Source organism: Lygodium microphyllum, chromosome 7, assembly GCF_053477565.2.
Source record: "Lygodium microphyllum isolate KBCC chromosome 7, Lygodium_microphyllum_v1.1.10, whole genome shotgun sequence".
Lineage (NCBI taxonomy): Eukaryota > Viridiplantae > Streptophyta > Polypodiopsida > Schizaeales > Lygodiaceae > Lygodium > Lygodium microphyllum.
This window is the reverse complement of record NC_141141.1, coordinates 17867394-17879083: the sequence shown is the minus strand read 5'-3', so window position 1 is coordinate 17879083 and position 11690 is coordinate 17867394. Positions and strand designations below refer to the sequence as shown.

The window sequence follows — 11690 nt, the reverse complement described above, 5'->3', positions numbered from 1 at the left end:
CAATCGACCACCACGCGACATGAAAACCTCAGTGTCCTCACGCACTTGTAGTCAAAATGCATAAAATTGCATGAGTAACACAGTCCTTATTAGACAATCCATGTACATTAACTAGAATATTAACATAAGACACCTTTACATGCCAACCATCATCACCCATAGGAAAAAGAAGAACATATAGCATTGGCATATATGCCCTATGTAAGTTTGAAATAGCAATAATTCATCCATCTCGACTATAAACATGTATATCTCAATGATCGAGACTTTTTTCATCGCCTTGTCCCTGCATGATAGCTGCAACTTCTGTTGCAACTGCAACTAACTATTGTCTATTAGCTTGCTAAATGCCAAAAACAGTCATTCTTAAATCATGCAAGGGATTGTTTTGCAATTGCATACCCACGGATCTAAAAGCTTATGCATGTACATTGTGATGATGCATCATAGACTGAAGCTCCCCAAGTAAATTTGGCAATAAATTAGGCATAGCACCCTATCGATTAGATAACTCATGCTCAGTATCATAAACATAAAGTTGCGCAAATCTTGGCCTTTCTCGTCATTGCACATTAGGAAGCAGAGGGCCTATATATGATGATAAATGGAGCCATGCACTCTAAAGGTATAAAAATTCCCCACAACAGACAAAAACTCATCAACATTGGCACCAAGTGACACAAATGCAAGAGCACTATTATAGGCCCATATATTATTATTATATACTCTACTTTGAGGATGCATACCATGCAACAAATCATGCAATGGCTGTGGTGGATGTTGCAACTATGTTTACCAAATAAAATTAATCTTTGCACTTGAGTCTCACATCTCCACAATTTAGCAAAACATTGCTCACACATCTTAGAAAGACTTCTCATGGAATGTACAATCAAGTCTTGAAATAGCAATATTGTAGTTGCAGGATGAATATCCATTGCAGATAAAACATGCAAAATGAAACAAAAACCTCTATTTTGAGGGGTAAATATTGGAGCATTATTGACATGCGACTCGTTAATCACATTATTTTTGGATTTTGTCTATTTCCAATATTGCAATTATAATTCATAGCAAAAGGAAATTGATGCTCCATCAATTCACTATTCGCATCTAGAATCCCCATGCAAGAAGGCATATTTTGCATACTATGCAAGCTACTCTGAACTCCGTCATGAATCACACTATCATGACTTAGAGCTTCTCTGCATGAAATGTTTTGGCATCCAACCATAGCACAACACATCTCTTTGTGTCCCCTTCGACCATGTTTTTCTCGTAGCTGAATTATTTGAGTCCTAAGCCTAGCAACTTGTCGTCTCGTCGATGCCGCATAGAGTTGAGTCTATGCCTATGAACACGTAACACATAATCTCTACCAATTGATGTTAGATATTATCAATGCCCCACCCTCATTAGGTGCTACCAATGATCCATGGTGCTCAAAGTTGTAAGGCCCCCATTATGAGGAGAAGCCAAGTGTGAGCCCGGACATTGGTGGAATCCTGACTTGTATATCAGATGAGGTCTATGTGACCAGATGGCAAAAATGTGACCATTGTGGGTCTAATCTTTGGGTTAGACGGAGAGGTTAAGTTGGTAGCAACTCGAGGCACATTGCATTGAGTTGCGTGGTAAGGGAGTTAAAAGGGGCCCCTATTGTGGGGTCTAGGGGCCGCGGAAGCAGCCCCTAGCTGGGGGTCCTAGGGGGGCCAGCGGCCCCCCTGGCAGGGGTCCGGGGGCACCCCCGGCCCGATGGTAAAGGGAATATTCCCTCGCCGACTAGTGGAGGCTCATATGGTAGGTTGGTCAGCAGGCTGATCTAACGACCTTCGCAGGCTATAAAAGCTAAACCCCTTCGCAGCCATCACTCACTCATCTTTCACCTAGTTAGAGTTGTTGTTCCAGGTAGCCTTAAGCTCTTCACCTATCTTCTGTCTAGATCACCATCAAAGCTTCACACAGTGGAAGCGCACGGGTGGACAGAGCCATCTTTTTATCAGTTGTTTGAAGTTAAAGAATTTACTGATTCTCCTCTTATCTGTTGTGTACTCTCTATCTCTTTCTCAAATTCTGTTCGCTGTGTCGTGTAATATTTTACATGGTATCAGAGCCCAGGGGGCTCTAGAGATCAGAGAGTGTGCAAGAGGCAAAGGCTTCAACAGCAAAGAGAAACTATGTCAACTTCCGGAAGTGGTGCAGGAGGTGGTGTTGCTGTACCGGCTATTCAAACACTGAGGATTCGTCCACCAACCTTCAGTGAAGGCAAGTTAGATGGTACAAACTACACCTTGTGGAAGTTCAAAATTACAACTATCCTTGATTCTTATGAGCTTCTGGAGACTGTGCTGGGGACTGACACAAAACCACAGCCTACCCCCGACCCATCAAATCCTAGTGTGATGATTCCTCCGAATGCAGATCTTCTACGAGCTTGGAAATGAAGGAATGTAGATGCATTGTGTGCCTTAGTTACAAGCTGTTCTGACAGTGTTTTGACTCTGATTTAGCATACAACCAAAGCGTCAGAGGCTTGGAATGTACTAAGGAGTCAGTATGAAACACAAAACCAAACAAGGATTCAAAACTTGGAGAATCAACTAGCAGCGGAGAAGTTTGCTGAAGGAGAGACGGTTGAAGCATTCATCACTTGGATTAAGAATATGCGTGACCAGATGGCTGGCGCTGGGATACAAAAGACTAGCAAAGAGCTAGCTTGGAGGTGTCTTCGGATTTGTCCACAAAAGTTTGATGGACTAGTAACTGCCCTTAATACTTAGGTGAGACCTCAAGCTTTGACTTTTGAGGAGTTTTGTGCATTATTAATGGAGGAGGAGTTGAGGCTGAAAGCCCGAGAAGGAAGCAACAATGGAGATGTTGCATTCTCTGCCAATGCAAAAGGCAAAGCTGTTTCCTCCACCAAAAATGATGGTGACAAAAAGAAGAAGGGCGGCAAGAAGAAGTTTCAAGGAGAGTGCTTCTACTGCAAGAAGAAAGGACATGCAATTGCAGATTGTTGTGTCAAGACAGCAGATGAAAAGAATGGTACCCTTAAAAGTAAAGGGAAAGAGACAGCCAATACGGCTGAAGTGGAGTTGGAATTATTCATGGCGACCATTGAGGAAGTGTGCTCCTCGGCGCAAGAAGAATCTACCACTGACTCATGGGTGTTGGATAGTGGGGCCTCCCGTCACATGACCAACAAGAAAGGTCTATACAGTTCTATGCAGCCTCTACAAGAATCCATCACTGTGACGGTTGGAAATGATGCTAAATGCCCTGTTGCGAGCACAGGTACTATTTCTTTTGTTGCTGCAAATGGTGAAGTCAAAAAGCTTTCAAATGTGTTGTTTGTTCTCGAAATCAGGAGAAATCTCTTATCAGTTGTTGCTGCCATAACTGATCTTGGTCATGAAGTGAGGTTCAAGAAGACAGGTGTAGAAATTATTGATAGTGCTGGCACAATTGTTGGCAAAGGAGAAAGAAGGAACAACCTGTATGAGCTAAGTGCTCTTACAGACACCGCTGGAGTGGGCACAAGTAAGCTTTGGCATGAAAGGTTTGGACACATTGGATTTGCAGTATTGAAGGAGATGCAAAAGCAAGGTATGGTTGCTCACCTACCTACAATAACTGAATTGAAGGAACCATGTGAAGCTTGTATGATGGGCAAGCAACAGAGAAAGGCATTTCCACAAGAAAGCAAGAATAGAGCACAGGCTCCTCTAGAGTTGGTGCATGCTGACTTGTGTGGTAAGATGCCTACACAGGCCTTGGGGGGATCTTCTTATTTTATGTTGATTGTCGACGACTACAGTAGGAAGATGTGGGTGTACTTCCTTCATGATAAGGCTCAAGCTTTTGGTAAGTTTAAAGAATGGCTAATACTTGTTGAGAATGAAACAGGGAAAAGTGTGAAGAAATTTAGAACAGATGGTGGTGCTGAGTTCAACTCAAAGGAGTTTGAAGGCTTTTGCAAGAGCAAAGGGATCAAGCGTCAATTGACGACGCCTCACTCACCTCAGCAGAACGGTGTTGTGGAACGCAGGAATTGCACCATTGTGGAGATGGCAAGATGCATGCTAAAGGGCAAGGGATTGCCTAACCATTTTTGGGCTGAAGTTGTTAATACTGCAGTCTACATTCTAAATCGGAGCTATACAAAGGCTCTCAAGGGAAAAACACCTCATGAGGCTTACACTAGTAAGAAACCATCTGTCTCACATTTCAGAATTTTTGGATGTGAATGTTATGCACATGTTCCAAATGAGAAGAGAAACAAGTTACAACCAAAAAGCAGAAAATGTATCTTCTTGGGTTATAATGATGAGCAGAAGGCTTACAAATTATATGACCAAGAGGCAAAGAAGATCATCGCGAGCCGTGATGTGCTGTTCAAGGAGGAGCCGCATACAGTGGAGGAGGAGAAGGCAAGTTCTTCCACTTTATCATCAAGCGAAGAAGTAGTCCACTATGAACCTGTCCCGAGAGCTTTCCCTATCCTTAAGGAGGAGGAAGCATCATCTTTAGATGATGAGGAAAAAGTTTACCAACCTGACATCACCCCACCGAAAAAGCCATTGCCGCATTGGGTGAAGCAGCTCTATGACCTGGAAGGTAAAGTACAAGGCTGATGGTACCTTAGAAAAGTACAAAGCTAGACTGGTTGCCCAAGGATTTTCACAAGTTGAAGGGTTTGATTTTCAAGAGTCTTTTGCTCCAACTGCCAGAATGACCACTATTCGCACGGTACTTGCAGTGGCTGCCCACAAGAAGTGGCCAGTGTACCAAATGGATGTTAAGTCAGCGTTCTTAAATGGTGACCTCGAGGAGGAGGTGTACGTGGCTCAGCCACCAGGGTTTGAGGCCCCCCATTCTGAGAACAAAGTGTGTAAACTGAAAAAGGCATTGTATGGGCTGAAACAAGCCCCCAGAGCATGGTACCAGCGGATAGATAGGTTCTTTTTAAACCTAAACTTCAAAAGATGTGCCTCGGATGTTAACTTGTATGTTTACAGGGATGGTAAAAAGTCTGTAGTGATTGTCCTATATGTGGACGACCTTCTTATTACAGGTGACTATGAAGATATGATCAACCAAACTCGAAAGGCTTTGAGTTCTGAGTTTGAAATGACAGACTTGGGCTTGTTGCACTATTGTTTGGGGATTGAAGTCTGGCAAGAGCCAGGAAAGATCTTCATCTCTCAGAAGAAGTATGCATGGGAGATCTTGAAGGCATTTGGCATGACCAAGTGCAAGGAGATAGCTACACCTATGGAGGTGAATGCAAAGTTATCTGTCGAGGATACATCAGCACTAGCAGACATTGGGAGGTATAGGAGGTTGGTCGGCAGTCTGATCTACTTGTGTAACACCAGACCAGATATCAATTTTGCTGTTGGTGTTTTGAGCAGATTCTCAAACAAACCTCATGAGAGTCATTGGAAGGCTGGGATGCAAGTGCTCAGATACTTGAAGAAAACTCTTGACTATGGTATCACATACAGTTTCGGAACTTCTCTTGTGGGGAACTGTGACTCAGATTGGGCAGGAGACATTGATTCCAGGAAGTCAGTTTCTGGTTATTGTTTCTCTTTGGGTTTAGGAATTTTCTCTTGGATTAGTAAGAAGCAACCAACAGTGGCATTGTCTTCTACCGAAGCAGAGTACAAGGCAGCTTGTTTTGCTGCATGTGAGGCCGTATGGTTGAGAAGGATTATATGGCATATGGGAGTGCAGGATGAAGAACCAACTGTGCTGAGATGTGACAATCAGAGTTGCATCACCATTGCCAAAAATCCAGTGTTTCATGCACGCACCAAACATATAGAGATCCAGTATCACTATGTGCGTGATTTGATGGAGGATGGGATAGTGGAACTAGTCTACTGTCCAACAGAGGAGAATGGAGCAGATATCTTCACCAAAGCACTTACGAAGGATCTGCTTCAAGTTCATCTTCAGAGACTCGGCAATGGGCCGAGGAGATAGTTCACCTATGGGTGGACATTGAGGGGGGGTGTTAGATATGATCAATGCCCCACCCTCATTAGGTGCTACCAATGATCCATGGTGCTCAAAGTTGTAAGGCCCCCATTATGAGGAGAAGCCAAGTGTGAGCCCGGACATTGGTGGAGTCCTGACTTGTATATCAGATGAGGTCTATGTGACCGGATGACAAAAAGGTGACCATTGTGGGTCTAATCTTTGGGTTAGACGGAGAGGTTAAGTTGGTAGCAACTCGAGGCACATTGCATTGAGTTGCGTGGTAAGGGAGTTAAAAGGGGCCCCTATTGTGGGGTCCGGGGGCCACGGAAGCGGCCCCTGGCTGGGCCCCCGACCCGATGGTAAATGGAATATTCTCTAGAATATTCCCTCGCCGACTAGTGGAGGCTCATATGGTAGGTCAGTCAGCAGGCCGACCTAACGACCTTCGTAGGCTATAAAAGCTAAACCCCTTCGCAGCCATCACTCACTCATCTTTCACCCAGTCAGAGTTGTTGTTCCAGCTAGCCTTAAGCTCTTCACCTATCTTCTGTCTAGATCGCCATCTAAGCTTCACACAGTGGAAGGGCACGAGTGGACAGAGCCATCTTTGTATCAGTTGTTTGAAGTCAAAGAATTTACTGATTCTCCTCTTATCTGTTGTGTACTCTCTATCTCTTTCTCAGATTCTGTTCATTGGGCCGTGTAATATTTTACAGTTGATTGATGTGAAAATCCCATATTGATTAGATTCTCACAAAGCCTACATGCCAAGAGAGATCACGCATTCTTTCAAGGAGAGACTTGATTGGGATTGGTGTTTTCAAAAAGACTTAAAAGTAGAATCAATCCAGAATTGCAGAATTCAAAACACTGTAGTAATTTATTTAAATCAGCATAGTGCTATGCGGAATGCTAGTAGTAATATATATATATATTATTCTACATATAATTAGATATTTGATCCAAAGAGAGACAAAGAAAAATTCTATCTAACCAGCAAAGCGATCCCCCAAGCCTATAACTCAAACCCAAATATATCATTCAATATAGGAATGCGCAGTATACCCTAAAACATCAAGATTCTTAAATTATTCCCAACACTAACAATCATGAAACTATGCCAGTACTTAGCAAGACCCAATGAAGATTCAAGAATTACCTTTGCCATAACGAAAAAAGCAGAGTAGAGTTATCTCTTCACAAATTGCAAGAGATAATAAATTTCTCTATAAGTTAATCTTTAAACTTTGAATATAAAAAGTGTTGTATAATTTCTTAGCCCATGAAATGCAACTTTACAAAAAGAAAACACATAACATTACAAAAAACATGTGTCGATGCACTTTAAAATGCAAATAAAAAAAGGCCAATAAAGACCATAACTATATTACATTGCAAAAATTAATTAATTTTTCTCTCTAGATTGCAAGAAAAAGGCATCACATTGTATGTACCCATTACATTTCACTCATTACATTTCAAAACAGATGCAAGATTCACAAAAAGAAAGCGTATATCACCATAATAAAGAGCCATCACATCACATTCAAAGTACCCAATACACTTTACTCAGTCTAGCTTCGCCACATCAAAACCAATGTAGGCCCCACAAAAAGGAAGCACACATTACCACAAAAAAGTGGTGGTCCAAGCACTCTAAAACAATAAGTGAGATAATAATACCTTATAAGCTTGATCCCAAGTAGCCCCTCCTCCCCTTAGTTGTGACTATTCATTTGACGACTCAATTGTTGTAGCAAGGCATTAAACCTATTGAAATTCATTTGAAACTACAAGAATAGCAATCGAACCTCTCTGGCAAATCATAGGCTCATGATTATCTCCAAGTCTCCAAAACGATGCCCACATATCATTCACCAACAAATTCATCAACCTGCTTGTCTCTCAGAGACAATTGTTGAAAGTTCCCTTACTTCACCACCTAGACCACTCGAGACTTGTTGAAGAACACTTTGGGTGTGCTTTGTCTCGCACACAACACTATACAAACCCTTAGCCTATTCATGTAGTTCTACAGAGTAAATGGCAAGTGCATGATCGACATGTGTGCATAAACTCATCTATAATTCCATCAACTCATTCATCTTAGTCTCGAGACGTTTAAAATCCAAAGAACTTGAGGTAGTCATTGTGTTCCTTTGAACCCTTGTTCTTGTAGATGTAGCAACATGCATTCCATGTTTCCTTGCCACCTCTTTCATTTTTAGCACACTAACTTTACTAACTCTATTAGACTCCACATTTTGGCTGCAACAACACATACAAATAATTATCTCCAAAAAATTTGTTGAGAATAGCAAATGATGCTTGCCCATAAGTAGCTTTGTATGAGAGATATGACAAAGATGTATGCTCTAGAAGCTCTAGGAAGAGTTGTCTAAAATCCCATAAGCACAGAGAAGAAAAGTGGTAATATCCAAAAAGCTATAAAGGTATGCATTTGACACTCATTTCGAATGGAATGGTACTATCATTTTGAGTCGCTCAAGATTGTGTTTATGAGTCCAAGCTAATCTTGGAACCTAATTCACTTGAGTTACAATTTCTCATTCTAATCATGTATCGTGTGTTTGATTTGCATCCACCATACCTCATCTAGTTCTAGGTCCATGATTCTCAACATGGTATTCAGAGCCATAGCTGAGCTAGGTAGCCAGTGGTGTGATTTCTTCTTTGCAAGCTCTACAATTGGTTCCTCCATCATTCCTCCAACACTGGATTTTTTTCTAAACTTTGCAGAAGCTTTCTTCTTGTGATAAGATGAGGTTTCTAGTTTCACATGCGTGCATCATTGTGGGCTTCTTTTCCGTTTGGACAAGCAGAGTTTCCCTGCCACAGAGGCGCATCGTTGTGGCCTTCTTTGTTTTTCGAATCATCTTTCGATAGGCCACATGTTGTGAAATTGACTATTGCTTGGGAGGCGATTCTAGCCCAAATTGGAGAACTGCTATGGCATGCAACGTCCAGCCGTTACGGTAATGCACAGGTGGTGCATCAGGGCCAAAATTGATAGGCTCCTTGCCATCCTTTCGAAAATGCTCGATGCATGCGACTATTGATCCTACCCACAGCAATTCCAACCTTGTTGCCACTCTCAAATTGATGGGTTTTGCCATCGAGCCCCAACACTTCCATGAAATGATGTTGCTCCTACTCCATAATGTTATCTTCTTCCCCATCTTCTCATCATGCCTTGAAAAGCCCTGATAGATAGGCCCATGTTTCTTGTCAGAGGCACACATCACCATGGCCTTTGGATTGTCTTCCAATAAGCTAAGAGTCTCTTGCCACAATCACACATTGCTGGTTGCTTCTTCACTTTGACAGAGATGAAAGAAATCGCTTGGTTCTTCGCTTTCTTGTTTTCAAATGTCTCCACCATATCTTGCAACTATTTTGATATCACCATGCAAGGTGTATACTTTCCATGCAAGAGCTGGAGGTTGAATGCAAAGATTGGAAATATTATCGGCTAGGCTATCATCCCCCTGAACCGTGAGGATTATGTGAGCAACTACATGCTTGGGGGGATTACGCTGCAAATATGGATCTCATGGCTCAGGAGGCCATGTCATATGCAAAAGGTGTTGCATGCAATGATGATGGAAAATATGCCTGGTTTTTTGATATTGATGATACAATCCTAAGTCACATATTGTATTACTCAATAAATCATTTCGTCAACAGGTCTGCATGGGTGATATGGAAAATACAAACAGTGGCTCCTCCAATTCATCAATCCATCCTGGCTTTATATAATCAATTAATAGATGATTAGTGGAGTGTATTCTTCTTAACATGCACGGATGAGATACAGAGAAATGTCAGTGAAGAGAGTCTCTAGCGCTAGGGTTATTCAGGATGGTCAAGTCTGATGCTCAAGAAGAAAGTAGATAGAACACTTCCAGCCAAGGCATACAAATAAGCAAAGAGAGCTTGTCAAGTCAAAGCACTCATAAAAGCATGAAGCAAAAAGATTGTGTTAAGAAGACTAAAAGATAAGTACCACGCATCAACAAAAGGGACGAGGGCATGAAAACCAAGAAGGAGTCAAAGAAGATCAAAAACACCAAGAAGATCTTGATCACCAAAGGTTGCCAAAGAAGTAAGAAGAAGATAAAGAAATTTCCATTGCTAACAAACAAAGATTTTTCCATAATGGATCTCCCTTAGTGGATCATGTTTTTCCCATAGTGGATGTAAAAACCCTTACCAAAAATGTAAACTTTCAAGCTTGACTTGACTAAGGTTGCCAAAGAGCTAGTCTCTTAGTCCATGTCCACATGTAGGGGGGCAAATGCCAGCAGGAGTAGGAACTCATCATTAAATGGGGGGTGTTGAGAATAGCAAATGATGCTTGCCCATAAGTGGCTTTGTATGAGAGATATGACAAAGATGTATGCTCTAGAAGCTCTAGGAAGAGATGTCTAAAATCCCATAAGCACAAAGAAGAAAAGTGATACTATCCAAAAAGTTATAAAGGCATGTACTTGAAACTCATTTCGAATGGAATGGTACTATCATTTTGAGTCACTCAAGATTGTGTTTATAAGTCCAAGCTAATCCATCTTGGAACCTAATTCACTTGAGTTACAATTTCTCATTCTAGTTATATCGTGTGTTTGATTTGCATCCACCATACCTCATCTAGTTCTAGGTCCATGATTCTCAACAAAAAGTACACAACACCTTGGCGTAAATACAATTAGAACTATCTCCCATACCCATGTGAACAGCTCCAAGTAGGCAAGCGTTGAAGAGATGATGTCATGGCCATTTTCTTTAATTCCACTGTATCAACTGCATTGAATGGCGTCGAATGCACTATGTCTGGAACATCGTCCATGACATTGCTTTGTTCCACCATGACTACACAAAACTTTCAATAGAGAATAATAGTTTCAATACAAAAATCTCAAAGCTACTCAAGATATAATCAATAAACACATTTGCAATATAAATCGAAGGTGACCCAAACTCATGAGCATGAGCATATGTGTAAGTGGCCATGCATGAGCACATGCATACATGGTGCTCACCAAAGGCCAACTAATAACCCCTCTCTCTCTCATGGATGTCCATTCATCCACATTTACACACGACACTTGTCATTGAAGGCCTAGCAAGCACTACTCAAACTTGAAAATATGCTAGTCTCAAGTATATTTGAGACTTGAAGTAAAATAATAGACATGCATTAGGTCCAACATGGATAAGTAAATGCGTATATGGCCATGCGTGAGCACACGCATACATGGTGCTCGCCAAAGGCCAACTAATAACCCCTCTCTCTAATGGATGTTCATTCATCCACAAAGGCCAGCCAAGCATTGTCTAATCTCCCCTCGCCTCTCCCTCGCCCCCTCTCTCTCTCTCTCTCTCTCTCTCTCTCTCTCTCTCTCTCTCTCTCTCTCTCTCTCTCTCTCTCTCTCTCTCTCTCTCTCTCTCTCTCTCTCTCTCTCTCTCTCTCTCTCTCTCTCTCTCTCTCTCTCTCTCGGGTAAGTTACTTATGAATATATGTGTGCATCACGTGGGTTCAAACTAAGGTATTTTTAAAATACCATTTTTATACAATTTTTACATACACAAGGGTATAATCTAAAGGGGTTATTTACAGATTGAACAGAAAAGGGTTATGTTTTATTGGATGTCCGCTCGTTTACATCTGTATGCAGGGCTTG

The 11690-nt window shown here is 41.7% G+C and overlaps 1 pseudogene; it reads left to right on the top strand.

Annotated features, from left to right (window-relative positions):
- Positions 1-9416: 9416 nt before the first annotated feature.
- On the top strand, positions 9417-9976 carry LOC148033222 (acid phosphatase 1-like; annotated as a pseudogene).
- The last annotated feature ends 1714 nt before the right edge of the window (positions 9977-11690 follow it).